General features: G+C 41.0%; 1 protein-coding gene across 1 annotated transcript in view; it reads right to left on the reverse strand.

Annotated features, from left to right (window-relative positions):
• The window catches only part of map3k22 (mitogen-activated protein kinase kinase kinase 22), a 46,401-nt gene extending 34,378 nt beyond the window's left edge, over positions 1 to 12,023 (reverse strand). The window contains exon 1 of the mRNA XM_074622248.1: positions 11,613 to 12,023. The gene's annotated coding sequence lies outside the window, so the exon portion shown is untranslated. The remainder of the gene's footprint in view (positions 1 to 11,612) is intronic.
• Between the last annotated feature and the right edge of the window lie 1,621 nt (positions 12,024 to 13,644).

Here is a 13,644-nt window from a genome sequence, read left to right on the forward strand (position 1 = left end):
AACGACAGGACAGGATCAGTGAAATTATAACACTTTTAGTGCGTCTATTCCTCTTCTGTATGAATGAAGACTTGCAGCACAAAGAAACCTGTCACTGCATGATTAAAACAAATATTAGAACACTTTCCAAGTCCTTAAGAACAATTCTTAACAGGTTGTTATTGCAGAGTGATCTGGGAATTAGCTGCTAGACGACTGCTTGTTGCTACACACAGACAACACAGACTCACAGCTTCTGTTGTCAGCGGCTACAGTCTCACAGTGTTTCATCCCCAATGATAGAGCCAACATTTGGTATCAGCATTGCAGTTTGACTAAAATGTGCCAGTCCTGCTTTTGTGACATTTTTTTATGATTAACTTTTGCAGTAAACTAAATTGACTGTTATCAGGCTATTAAATAGGCGTTATCAGTCGCTATAAGAACCATAGATGTGGGTCTGTAGGGGCCTACTACACCTACTATGTTGTAAAAGTGAAAGTGAAACTTAAAAGCAACACATTCTAACACGTTGTAAAACTGGATGAAACATCACGTTTTGAACACAAACAAAAATGCTTCTTTAGGTTTAGGCAACAAAACTACAACTTCTTTAGGTTTAGGAAAAAACACGACAAATACAAAGACAAGTACAAGTTGGTTTCACACGGGATGCAAACTCCAGTCTCCTGGGTGAAAGCCCTGTGTTTTGTCTCCCATACATCGTCTCCGACCTCCACCACAGCGCCTGACTTCCTCTTCTGCTCCTGTCATAATTACTACGGTCGTTAGAGGACACTGTCGTGTTCTTTTATATCTTTTTTCGGTGATCTATCATGTGAATAGATGATATAGCCTACTAATGGGTGTAGTAGGCCCCTACTGACCCACATCTATGGGGCTTATAGCGCCTGATAAAGCCTATTTAATGGCCTGACAACAGTCTAATTGGCTGACTAAACACTGCATCACATGATTTATTAGAGTCCCATTCAAAGGCAGCTCAGTGTTAAGGGGAGAGAATATAGCGGTTTTCTTTCATATAAGGCTTGCAAAAAATTAAATATAAAAGAGAAAAAATAAATAATAGCAAAGAAAATAATAGAAATACTGGATTAATAAAGGAGTGTGGGTATATAAAGTTGCATAACCGATTTAGTTTGTGGGAGTCTGACCATCAATGCCAACACAACATCTTTGCAAAAAGACTAAAGAGCCTCCAGAGAGATTAATAGCAACCCTCCCCAGATGTCTTTTATTCTTAAAGCATCATTTAATTCTTGTTTTGCTATCTCCAGTGCCCATGTTGCATGTGTCCTTGTCTTTTACCCCCAAACATTCAGCAGCGCAGACACAGAAACGCTCCAGCTTGTCTGCGGAGACACAAACACTTTCTCTTTGTGTCGGCCAGAAAAACTTTTCATAAAAGCAACACAGACGACCACTAGAACGATTTACAGCCTGAGGGGCTGAGTCACAGGGTACCAGCCGAGTCTGAACATGGGAACATGCAGTGTGCTGATGTCAGTGGCACGAATCACAAGAGCTGATGGATTGGAGAGCTAAATCTTTAAAGCCTGCGCAAAAATGTTTCGAATGTGACCACTTTCTGAGAACATGGTGTTCTAAATACACAATATCACAATATGAGCGCCCAATGTAGGCAAACTTATATTAACCCCCAAAACACACTGTACAGTATATTAGGCCTGGGATGATACACCTACCCCGATTCAATAATATCAGGACTCTTGGGTGCCGATTCGATACGTATCGAGATTTTTAACTATTGGGAAAAAGTTGAATCATTCACTTCTAGGGACTTTTACTTTGGAAAATATCTTTCTGATTTTTTTTCAGCAACCAAAAATCAAAGAATAAAGACATTTCCCTCACAGATTAGTGGTATTTTCTTATTAATTCATAAGGGACATGTAATGTTTTATACTTCTAGTGAATATAATCAATCAATGTTATTAACATATGTGTATTTTATTTATACAGTTCCCTTTGTTAACACCTTTTTTTTTGAAAACCAGACGTAGTCAAACATGGCCGTTTGAATGCATTTAACAAAAATGGCAGAATATGGGTGCGCTAGCGTCGCCCGATTTGACCACGGAGATGAGTGTGACGGTTGGCTTGACCACACGTTACTGCATTACGTTAACGTTTCCTGTCCATGACAGAGTTAGCATGCAGCTTTAGTCATGATGTCTAGCTCTTCTTTTCCTGGCAATGTGTGAAACCCAAAGTGTTGTCATACTTTACTGTACGTGTAGTGTTTACCACATTGGATTTAAAATGTGAGGGTGCAGGTCGTATCCACGATGACCCTCCGCCGTTTTCTACTTTGTCGTTTCGGCTCGCTGCAGCCGGCTGAGGTTTGTTTTGGTTGACGGATACGGAACGGATATGACGTCACGTTACTCAGACTACAACAATAAAAGCGGTAACTTCCTTCTACCGCCGTATAGACTCAAATGAAGCAAATATATCGATGCTGACATTTAAAAAATGATTTCAAAATCGTAAAAAAAAAATTTGCAATACATAACTGAATCGATTTTTTCCCGACCCCTACTATATACTGTATTTTTTTTTTACTGTTGAATTAAAGGGGGGTATGATTTGTCCAAGCAAAGCTCTGTGTCAAGCTGTGCTAGTGGGGCGCTGCTGACCACACATCAAAGAGATGAAGAACAGCCACAAGACAGGTGGTCTCCTAACACCACGTGGTCCAGTTTGTCCATGCTACACAAACACATGCATGCCATGCGCACACGGGAACAGAAAAAGCCCTGTCCCGTGCCAGCGAGTCACCAGATGGCCCATCTGTTTCGCCCCTCTGCCCAGCGTGACGCCGGGCTAGTGGTGCCCACAGATCGCCAGCCCAAATCTCCCCACACCTCTTGGCAGGCGGGCTTTTTTTTTGTAGAAGATCAAATGCTAATCGCCACTCGCTCTTGTTGCTCTGCAGCCTCAAAGACAAGGCTGTCTGTCTCTTTCCTAGATCATGAGACAAACCTACAAAATGCTACGAACATCCAGAAGTGCTTCGAAAAAACGCTGTTACGCACTTCACCGTCAAATATGGATAACATCAGGGCCAGTGTTTCACTGGCAGAGGCCTCTCCTTTGTCACAGTATATGAGGACTGTGCTGAAATGACAGAGGAAGTTAATTAAAAAGAGGACAGCAGAGGACGGGATTGTGGGGAATTGTCTGCGCCAGACAAAGCAGAGCCGTGCTCCTCAAACCGCAAACTGCATTTTTATTTTTATTGGAATGATGGAGCAGGAATCACAGCCAAGACTATGCAGGCAATCACGTATATGCATGCGCACAACCTCTTTCAGCTCAGTTACATCACTCCAAGCAAGAAAACAGCGTGATGTTGGCTGTAGGTCTCCGAGGGAACCCCCCCTCCCTCTTTAGACTAGAGGAGTGGAAGGTCTGCTCTCCAGCTGCCTGGTGGCCTGAGCAGTATGACCTAATGTCTGACATCGCTCTTGTGGACTCCCAAAGAAATCGCCATTTCAGAGGTCGACTTCTAAACTGTGCAACGTGCCTGTTGGGCTCACTGGGTTTGGGCTTGTCTGTAACAGCCATCACATGCCAAAATAGACAGTCCTTAAGGAGAATCACAGATCAGTAGGAGGAGAGGACAAGACATCTGTGACAGTTTGCTCAATGAGGACATGAACGTGAGGCTAAGCATTATACCAATGGAAGACATGGAAATAAGCTACTGGTGGGTGGATTTTGTTTCCCTTTAGACAGAGCCAGGCTAGCTGTTTCCCTGTTAGCTAACCAGCTGCTAGCTTCTAGCTTCTTATTTACCATACAGTCATGATAATGGTATCAATCTTCTCACCTAACGCTCGGCAAGAATCCGACCAAGTGTATTTCCCAAAATGTCCGACTGTCCTTTAATGCACTAAATGCGAGATTGAGAGCATTGCTATTGCCTCTGCACGGCTCAACATGGAGACTAGCCAGTGGGGCACGCCCACAAGCAAAGACATGCACAGAAAGCCACGAATGTCTCTAGGCTACGTCAACAAAGCACAGAAAAGCTCGAATTACACTCACACAGAGGGAGAGTGACTTCATTCTCTGCTCAGGTAGACATTACTCCTCTATATTGTCACATAGTAAATAGTTGTTTGCTGCTATATTACTAACAACACTAACATCATCTACATCTGGATTTAAAAAACACAGTAGCATGGTTTGCAACATGGTTAGCTGCGATGTCAAATTTAAGTGATGTGTATTTAATGGCGAAATAATATAAAAAACACTGATATGATCCTTTAAAAATTACCAATAATGTATTGCTGACATGACATGGGCTTTTTTTTAAATGCTGTATCCAAAACAAAACAACACAAATCTGCTCTGTTGATGAGATCACATATCTAATGTATCACAGGCCTGATAAGCAACGAGGAGGAGGTGAGCTGGTCACAATACCCGGTAGACTGTCTGAATTGCAACACGGGGCAGGATATGAAGGGTGATTAGTGAGCCACGGATATTTAGGTGACTTACTCTTTTTAAAAGGTCAGTGGCGGGGGTGTCGCGTCCGCTGAACGTTTGCCAAGGCTGTGCTGCTGCGACCGCATGAGTCACAACTAGTGCTGGCTGATTCTGGGAAGTAAGACAATACAGTATGTCGTCCTGCACATTGAGCAAAGCTGAAGGTTTTCTAAGTAGGGAGGACTCCTGGGTGGTGGCAGAAGAGCGTGGGCAGGAGAACGTCACTCCATGTGGGGCCTCAGCGCTCGTTTATCATAACCTTGGCTCCCCTCGCTTTGTCTCACAGGAGTTATTGCTGAGGAGGGATCCAAGTTTTTCCAGCGGGACACAAGGCTCAACAGCTCCTTCCTACAACATAACAAGAGGATTCTTCCCGTCATCTGGCACTAAATCTGTGTTTTACTTCAAATAAAGCAATTTCCCTTTTGATTTGACGCCATTATTTACACATCTTGTTTCAACTGTAAATGCATACTCAATTTGGGCAAAGAGATAAGTCAGCTCCATCTCTTTATTCTGTAGAGCGCTAGAGAGTCCAATTTAGGGTTGAAATTTCATTGAAATGGCAGAAAATAGTGGGAAAAAAGGACATCACTAGTGCCCAAAGTGACATCTTTAAACACAAGAATATTCAATCTACAGGAAGTAAAACAGCAAATCATCACATTTAAAAATCTGGAACCAGCAAAATGTCCATGTGTAGACTGAAACATCTCAACAAATATTGTAAATGTTACCATGAAATTTCATACAGACAATCTTGGTCCCCAGAGGATGAATGCTACTAACTTTGGCGATTCATTTACTTTTCATCTAAGGCCACCAGTAAGTCAAAGTTTTCACTTATCCATTAAAATGTCTACACATTTACTTGGTGGATTGGCACATTTGGTGCAGACATTCATGATTCCCAGATGATGTGTTCTAATAACTTTGGTGATCCTCTGACTTTTCATCTAGCGTCAACATTTTTATTTGTCCGACACTTTGGTTTATGACCTAATAATACCTGCGAAAAACATTCCCATCAGCCGTACTTTGTGGTTCTTCATCAGGTATCGAGCTAACTCAGGTGTGTGTGTTATTAAAATTAATAGTCAAGTCCCACCTATGGGTGTGGCTGCAGCCACAGAAGTAGAGCACATCTCAAAGCCAGAGTCAATCAAATATGTATAATTAGACTATGACGCAGCTTTATTGAAATTGGTCAATCACGGCAATCTACGGTCTGTTATAAAGAAATAACAGACCGTTGCTATGCTAACAGACCGTTGCTATGGATGCGGTTCTGATGTCGGATTCTGGCGGACATTAGCAGTTCCCTAAAAGCGGTACACTCTCCCAATGTGGCTGGAGAATATAAGTCTTGTTTTGTGGAGTCTTAAAAATGGGTTTTGTAGAAAAACATTAAATATTCCCAGAAGTAAGGTATTGAAAAAGTATTCTATTAATTATTTTGTCCATAAACTGCCAATGCAATTTCCCAGAGCCCAAAGAGACTCCTTAAAATTGCCTGTTTTATTCAATCAAAATTCAAATACATTCAGTTTTAATGGTATAAAACAGAGCTAAACTGCAAATCCTATCATCTGAGGATCTGGAACCAGTGAATGTTACTTAAATGATTTATCAATCATACGTTTAAGCCAGTGGGCAACTCCGGCCTTAAACTTGCATTCCCTCTAATAGCCAGCAGGGGGCGACTCCTCTGGTTGCAAAAAGAAGTCAGATTGTATAGAAGTCTATGAGAAAATGAGCCTACTTCTCACTTGATTTATCACCTCAGTAAACATTGTAAACATGAGTTTATGGTCTCAATCGCTAGTTTCAAGTCTTCTTCAATACAACATGATGTTCATTTAGTAAATTATGGTCCCATTTAGAGTCAAATAGACCATAAAGCAGGGTATGCTTTAGGGCGTGGCTACCTTGTGATTGACAGGTTGCAACCACGGCGTTGTCCGGTCTGGGAGTTGTCCGTGTTTACGTAATTTTCAGTTCAAGAAAGTTAATTATAATCATTTTGGTCGCCTGAAAATGTTTTATTCATCATTCGGTTGTACGTAGCTCCACCCTCTCGTGTCACTTCTGGTTGCAAAAAACCAAGATGGCGTTGGCCAAAAACCAAGATGGAGATGGACAAAATGCAGAACTCAAGGCTTCAAAACAGCAGTACACAAACCAATGGGTGACGCCACGGTGACTACGTCCACTTCTTATACACAGTCTATGGTTTCATCACTTCAGTTTTGAACCATTTTGACAAAACTAGTCCTAGGAGAGAGTAGCTGGTATAATGAGGGCCCAAAGGGACGTCTGAATAGTGGAGCTGGATGTTAACTCAATCCACTGGTACCAATCAGACTCCAGTGTAAGAGGATCCTCCTCGGAGAAAGTGATGGCTCTATCAGCTCAGAGATAAGTAGATCTGTCTGCCATTACCATCAACCACACAACACCACGGCTAAAAATAGCCAAACGAAGGAGTGATTCTCCTGCCGTCCGCAGCACATCCCCTCCCCGGATCACCAGAACTATATTCTCCACCCCCCCCGAGAGGAATCTAAGCACAATCTGTAAAGTAAGCTGTCTTTTCCATTATGCTGTGACGTGCTATTACAAGCACATTCATTCATTGTGTTTCTCCACCGAAATGCAGCCATGCAGAGACAGCTCATAGACTTAAACCCATTTCACGAGACAGAATGTCAAACAGCTGTGGATCAGGAACGTATTTCTGCTTTGCCACCAAAGCTTCAACCATGAAGAGCGTCTCTGGTTCTGGTGCTTTTGATGCTCAAGAGGCTGAGTGAGTGTGACATGGAAAAACCCAAAAGCAATTTCATGATTTAATTTCAATCCCCCGTGGATTTCATTTAACATCTCGGCAACAACAAACTACAAACGGGCCTCGCTTCGCTCATATTTGAATATATCAAAAACAAGGAGAAGTGACGGTGATTCACACGACATTTTACACAAACTTGTCCTCAGTGTTGTTGTATGAGTCCAGTCTGGCAGTGTTGTGTCTACCCAGCTTGTCCTTGCGGTCTCTGCTGCTGATGGCTTTGTCCTTACGGTCAGACAGGCCGTGCAGACAAAGCTCAATCAGGACAACTTCCTCTTGGTTTTTGTGGAGGAGGGGGCCGGAGCTTACCGATAAAGAAAGGCGACCCAGACTGACTTCTGGAAAGCGGTCAGACGACTTCACTTTCTACTTTTGTAGGCTTAATTCAAAAGTGATAAGAGATGTATTTCTTTCCATTAGCCACAAAATACCTCTTAACCCATTTGTGCCCACTACTGAAATTTTTCATTCGCTTTGGTGGAAGTGTTCTCTGGGCTTGCCTTATGTCCAAATGTGAAGAAATTATCAAAATCGGTCAAACCGAAAACTGTTTTTCTCGAGTCTATTGCAAAAACGTAGTCCCATGTGCCCAAATAATAGATATAGTATGAAAAGAAAATTACTGTATCTCAGAAACTACAAGGAGCACAATCGAGTATTTAGTATCTATGAACTCATAACAAGCTGAATAACAAAGATATGCACACATATGCAGTGTAAAAAACATGTTTCATATGGAAAACATTCAATAAACACAATGTTAGCGTTTTTACAAATTTTTACAAAATCCTTAATTCAACTATTAATAAAAGTGTGATTTTCATGTGATCTAAAAATGTCAAAGTTGTCCTGTTAGATACCTTCCCAACGTATGTCCGTACCAAATTTCAAGACTTTTGACCGATCGGAACAAATGTTGTGACATTTTTCCTTATCGTACTAAATATAGTCTTTGGGCACAAATGGGTTAATGACAAGACTCTTAATTCAGTATTCCCACAGTCAGCAGTTTCTGCTTTACGTCATCTTGGGTGTGCCGCAACCAGCTTTGCACACCTGTATTTGTGCAGTGTGTCAATCTTTCTTCATTGCACACAAGCTCAAACTTTGTTACGTTGTTTAGAAAGTGTTGAAGAACTGGGATCTTTAGGTGAATACACAGATTTTTCACAGAGTTCATATCTGGGTCCTGTCCTGAAGCCACTCCAGCGTTTTCTGGAGAAGTGAATCATTGCTCCATTCTGAGGTTATTTTCCTCGAGGATATATCTGTATTTGTCCCAGCCCATTTTTCTCTCTGTCCTCTTTGTCTCCCAGTTTTTGCAGCTGAGAAGCAGGTAGCTGCTTTACCATAGGGGATGGTATAATCCAGGTGGCTGCCGGTTATTTGGGTTGTGCCAGATCCAATGCTGCTTGACAATCAGAGCTCAATTTCTTCTTGTCTTGTCTTGTCAGACTAGACAATCTTTTTCCTCTCATGCTCAGAGTCCTCTGTGCCATCTGGCAAAGACTGAGAGGGCTTTTTTTTTTTTGTGTTTTACTTAAGAGTGGATTTCTATCTCCGACACAGCTCTGATCGATGGAGAGCTGAAGAGATGGTTGCCCTTCTGCCTGGTTCTTCCATCTCTGCCAATGATTGAAGCTGTCTAACAATGGTTACTTGGTTTTTCTTGCCCAGTTTGATCAGACTGGCAGCTTCAGGAAGAGTCAAAGTGGTGGTATTATACCTCTGGCTCCATGCCTCAACACAATACCATCTAAGAGGTCTACAGAGAATTCCCTGGACTCTTAATATTTTGGTTTTGACAGGTGTGAGCCTTTATTTATTATGTCCACTGAACTGAATTTGGTCCACACGGACTCAAGTTATAAGCTCAGTTTGGAGCATTATAGCTTTGATTACATTTGTAAAACAGGTATTTCTGCATTTAAAGTCCCAGTGAAACAGAATATTTGAGAGGTGTACAGTTATGAGAAGGACTTAAATCAAATCCTTCACATTTGATTGGATCAATAAAAAGTGGGCGGGCTTCGAATCTTGTCACTAAAAGTTACAGATTGATTGATGGACGGATGTGATGATATTATTGGTTGAAATCGGTTGGTACTAGCTTACGTTAGCACACTTATTACTTTGTTTTGCATATATTGTTGGTGCACAACATGACTTAAATATGAGGCATTTTTCATTTCATCTCGACTTTAACATTCAATAGATATCAAATCTTTAAAAGCGTGTTTGCTTTGTCATTATGGGTTAAAGTCTATAGCGTGATGGAAAAAACTCCAGCAATTTAGTGTTTAATCCTTTCACAGTGTGTTTTCAGTTCCTGAAAGTTAATTATAACATTTTGGTTGCCTAAAAATGTCTTATTCAGCATTTGATTGTGCTTAGCTCCACCCTCTCGTCACTGGTTGCAAAAAACCAAGATGGCGCCGGCCAAAAACCAAGCCTACGCCAAACTCGAGGCTTCAAAACAGCAGTCCACAAACCAATGGGTGACGTCACGGTAACTACGTCCACTTTTTATATACAGTCTATGCCCGTGTATAGGTCAAGCTCCAAAAATGCTGACTTCTACTTTTCCCATAACGCAATCAACAGCATTTCTCTGTGAGGGAAACTCCCCTGCACTTAGTAAAGCAGGCTTTCTGTTTCTGCAAGACAACAACATGTGAAGTTTCCAAAGCTACTGCTCATTGAACACAACGTCTCTCCTGTCTGGCACGCCGTGCACAGTAAATATACAAATAGTCCTGCGTCAAGCTTGTTAAGAAGGTATGACACTTAATGACAAACTTGCTTTGCTGTCTAGCGTAACCAGGCAACGTCCAAAACAGGCCTTCCAGGGAAGATAATAAGCCCGCTGCTGCTGGTTGGAATTGAGTCACCGTGACCTTTCACCTCCAACCCTCTGGTCAGTGGGCGCCTGGCAGCCGGTCAGGCTTCTGTGAATCCGGCGTGACTTCACACTCGTCAGTGGAGGGAGACGGCGTGAGGGAGAGGAGGTCGCTCTGATTAAAGAAACTGTCCTGAGAGTTTGACAGCCGGATGTTAAGGAGAGGTAATAGATGGACACAACTTTCTCTCCTGAGAAATACAGCCTGCTCTGACATGCTTTACAACGCTCCTTAAGCACTTGACAAATATCGACCTTGCACCTGCGGAACAGAAAGTCAAGCGATAAGCTCTTCCTCATTAGTGCCATCAAAACACAATTAGCAACCCGTCGCTTCTGTCTCCGGCTGGCATATTTACTGTGGGATCCAGGCCCTGTTATCAGCCAAATGGATTGTTTTGTGCTTGAGGCACACCAAGCATATCTGTGGGCGGCTTCCACTTGACAGTTTGACTCTCACTTTAAGGCTATTTCTGAGCCCCCCGGGGCATGCCAATGTGCTGATGAACTCACCCGACAGTCGGTCGGCTTGCTCAGACTCCTGCGAGTGCACTTCACATCGGTTTGATTTGATGAACATGATGGCCTCATTAAAATCTAATTTGGCGGATTGTCTCAGAGGTCTGCCTGCCATCGCAGGGATGAGCGGTGAGCGATGGATGACGGATATCTCACCAGCATCCCCATCACTTTTACTCTATCAAAAATACTTTGGAAATGCATGGATGGAAATGGGCAAAGGGACCAGGAAGGGGAGGAAAAAATGAAACATGAGAAGGACTTTTCAGGAGAGCTGAGGTTTTTCAACACCGGTTTGAGTGACCACTGTGAATCACAGAGGTCTGGACGACTGACAGCAGAGAGAAAAAGGATGCAGAACATGAATGAGTCTACAAGCACAGGATGACAATGACTTTCCAGACATGCAATTTAGGCTTTACTGATGCCAAGTAAAGCACACACACCATAGTCAAAACCATGTGAGGAGTGTTTTGCACTACAAATAACCACTCAGAATCAAATGCAAACACTTATTCTAGCAATAAAATGTGAATTTATCAACAAATATGTGGCTGATTATGGACCTCAACTTATCCAAAATTCAAATTTACTGAAGAAACACTTGCAATGAAACACATCTGTGGTTGTTCCCAGTAAGTTTGCAATCAGTAAACATAATGCACATGTTTGTGTTTTATTAGAATAACAATTTAAACAAATGAGCAAATTAATAATAGCTGCAACTTACTGGAAATTTCATTTGGTGTAAACAGGAAATAAGAGTCTGAAAGCAGTGATCTCACATAAACAAATCAGACATAATGCAGACTGGGCTCTTACCTTGTTATCAGTGTGTCTCCATGTTGTAGTTGTTTCTGCAGGATGTGTGAAGATGAATTTAGAGTAAATTATCACAGATTGTTATAAAAAAAATGCTAGGAAGAGTGGAAAAATCCCAGCAGATGCAGAGCAAATCTTCCCCAAAAAACAGTGGTCTGGTATCCGGAAACTGCGCTCAGTGCTGGAGGATCACAAGCTGTTGTTGTTGAGGCAGAGAGATGTGGTGCATTGCTCCAGAGTCTGTGTGTTTACACAGACAAGCAACAAACTGCTTGATGGTTGATGTGTTCCAGAGGAGGAAAGTTAGTTTGTTTTCTTCAGCCTGCTCTTCGCTTGGTCTCCACACACACACTAGCAGAGAGAGAGAGGAGCTGAGTTTTTCCCTGGAGCTGCGCCTCTGATGTCAGCAACAACGTGAGCTCCAGGAAGTGGTGACGCTCTCCGGTGGTGCGTTTCCAAGGCAGCGGGCGTCAAAAGAGCAGGAAGCACCGCCCTCCTGTGGACACCTGGAGCAGGTACAGCATCTGGTACATCATGACCGAAAACACATCCAGGATACTCAAACATTACTGGAAAAACTCATGCACTTAATCAATTAATTAATTAGAAATATAATATAATGTAATATAATACAATATAATATAATGTAATATAATATAATATACACATAATATAATATAATATAATATAATATAATGTAATGTAATATAATATAATGTAATATAATATAATGTAATATAATATAATATAATGTAATGTAATGCAATGTAATGTAATATAATACAATATAATGTAATATAATATAATATAATGTAATGTAATGTAATGTAATATAATGTAATGTAAAATAATATAATATAATGTAATTTAATATAATATAATATAGTATTATATAATGTAATATAATGTAAAACTATATAATATAAAATAATATAATATAATATGATATAATATAATATAATATAATCCATATGTAACAATATTAATAATAAAAATAATAATAATGAATAAAATGAGAAATAGCCAGACTTTTGATTGCTATTTTCTTAAGCAATTTTTTTATTTTATTGTACAAGTTTTTGTATAAACAGAACATTACATACATACTTCACAGCATTGCAATCTTCTTATTATTATAATAACCAGAGACTATAAAAAATATATAGAAAAAATACTCATACTATATGATAGAAGAAGAAGAAGAATATTATTATAATTATAATAATAATAAATGCACATAAACAGTATACATTTCCGCAGTCTTCTTGTATTTATTAAGCAAATAACGCAAAGCAGCAACCATCATGACAGTGCTCATGGCTGGAGGACAGCCACACTTAAAACTTCAAAGAGGATTTAAAAAAAGTAAAGGTGGTTCAGGTTGCAGGTTTACCAATTGTGAAAAGGAACTTTTAGCTAAACTACAATTATGTATGTATATTCTGCTTTAAGCTGGAATGCATACATGCCACTCGTCACGCTGCAGGGACATGTATTGTAGATGACAGCTGCTGAGTGCAGAGATGGCAGCAGCGCTGGCTGATGTTGTCACCCGATAAGTTCCCCTATAGTATCTGTAGGTAGTGTGCCTGATGGACAGAGTGGCAGCACTTTCTCAGGATGGAGTAGTGCTCCTCCGGATCACACAGGCACAGTTTCAGCAGATAAACCTGTAACATCTGTACACATCTGTAACATTTGGACACAACTGATTTATTTTTCTGGCAGTTGGACAGCATGTTGTGTTCAATCAGCCAGCGTGTCAGCGTGAGCTCCAGACTAATGGGCAGTGACAGTAAGACAGACAGACCATGCAGCAGAGTATTGTAACTCATCTTAACAGTATGCTGCTCTCCTGTCAGACTGCTGAACCATTGCATTGCATGCTAGAAAAGAGGCTACCTGTGTGTGTGCACCAAAGTAATTTATAATAGGCACAAAAATGTAACCCCAGGCAGTCCTGTCTTCCTCTTTTTGTCACATTAGACCAGACAATCAGAATAACAAATGCTCCACTGACCTTGTCCCCAGC

This window comes from Sebastes fasciatus, chromosome 21, assembly GCF_043250625.1.
Source record: "Sebastes fasciatus isolate fSebFas1 chromosome 21, fSebFas1.pri, whole genome shotgun sequence".
Classification (NCBI taxonomy): Eukaryota; Metazoa; Chordata; class Actinopteri; order Perciformes; family Sebastidae; genus Sebastes; species Sebastes fasciatus.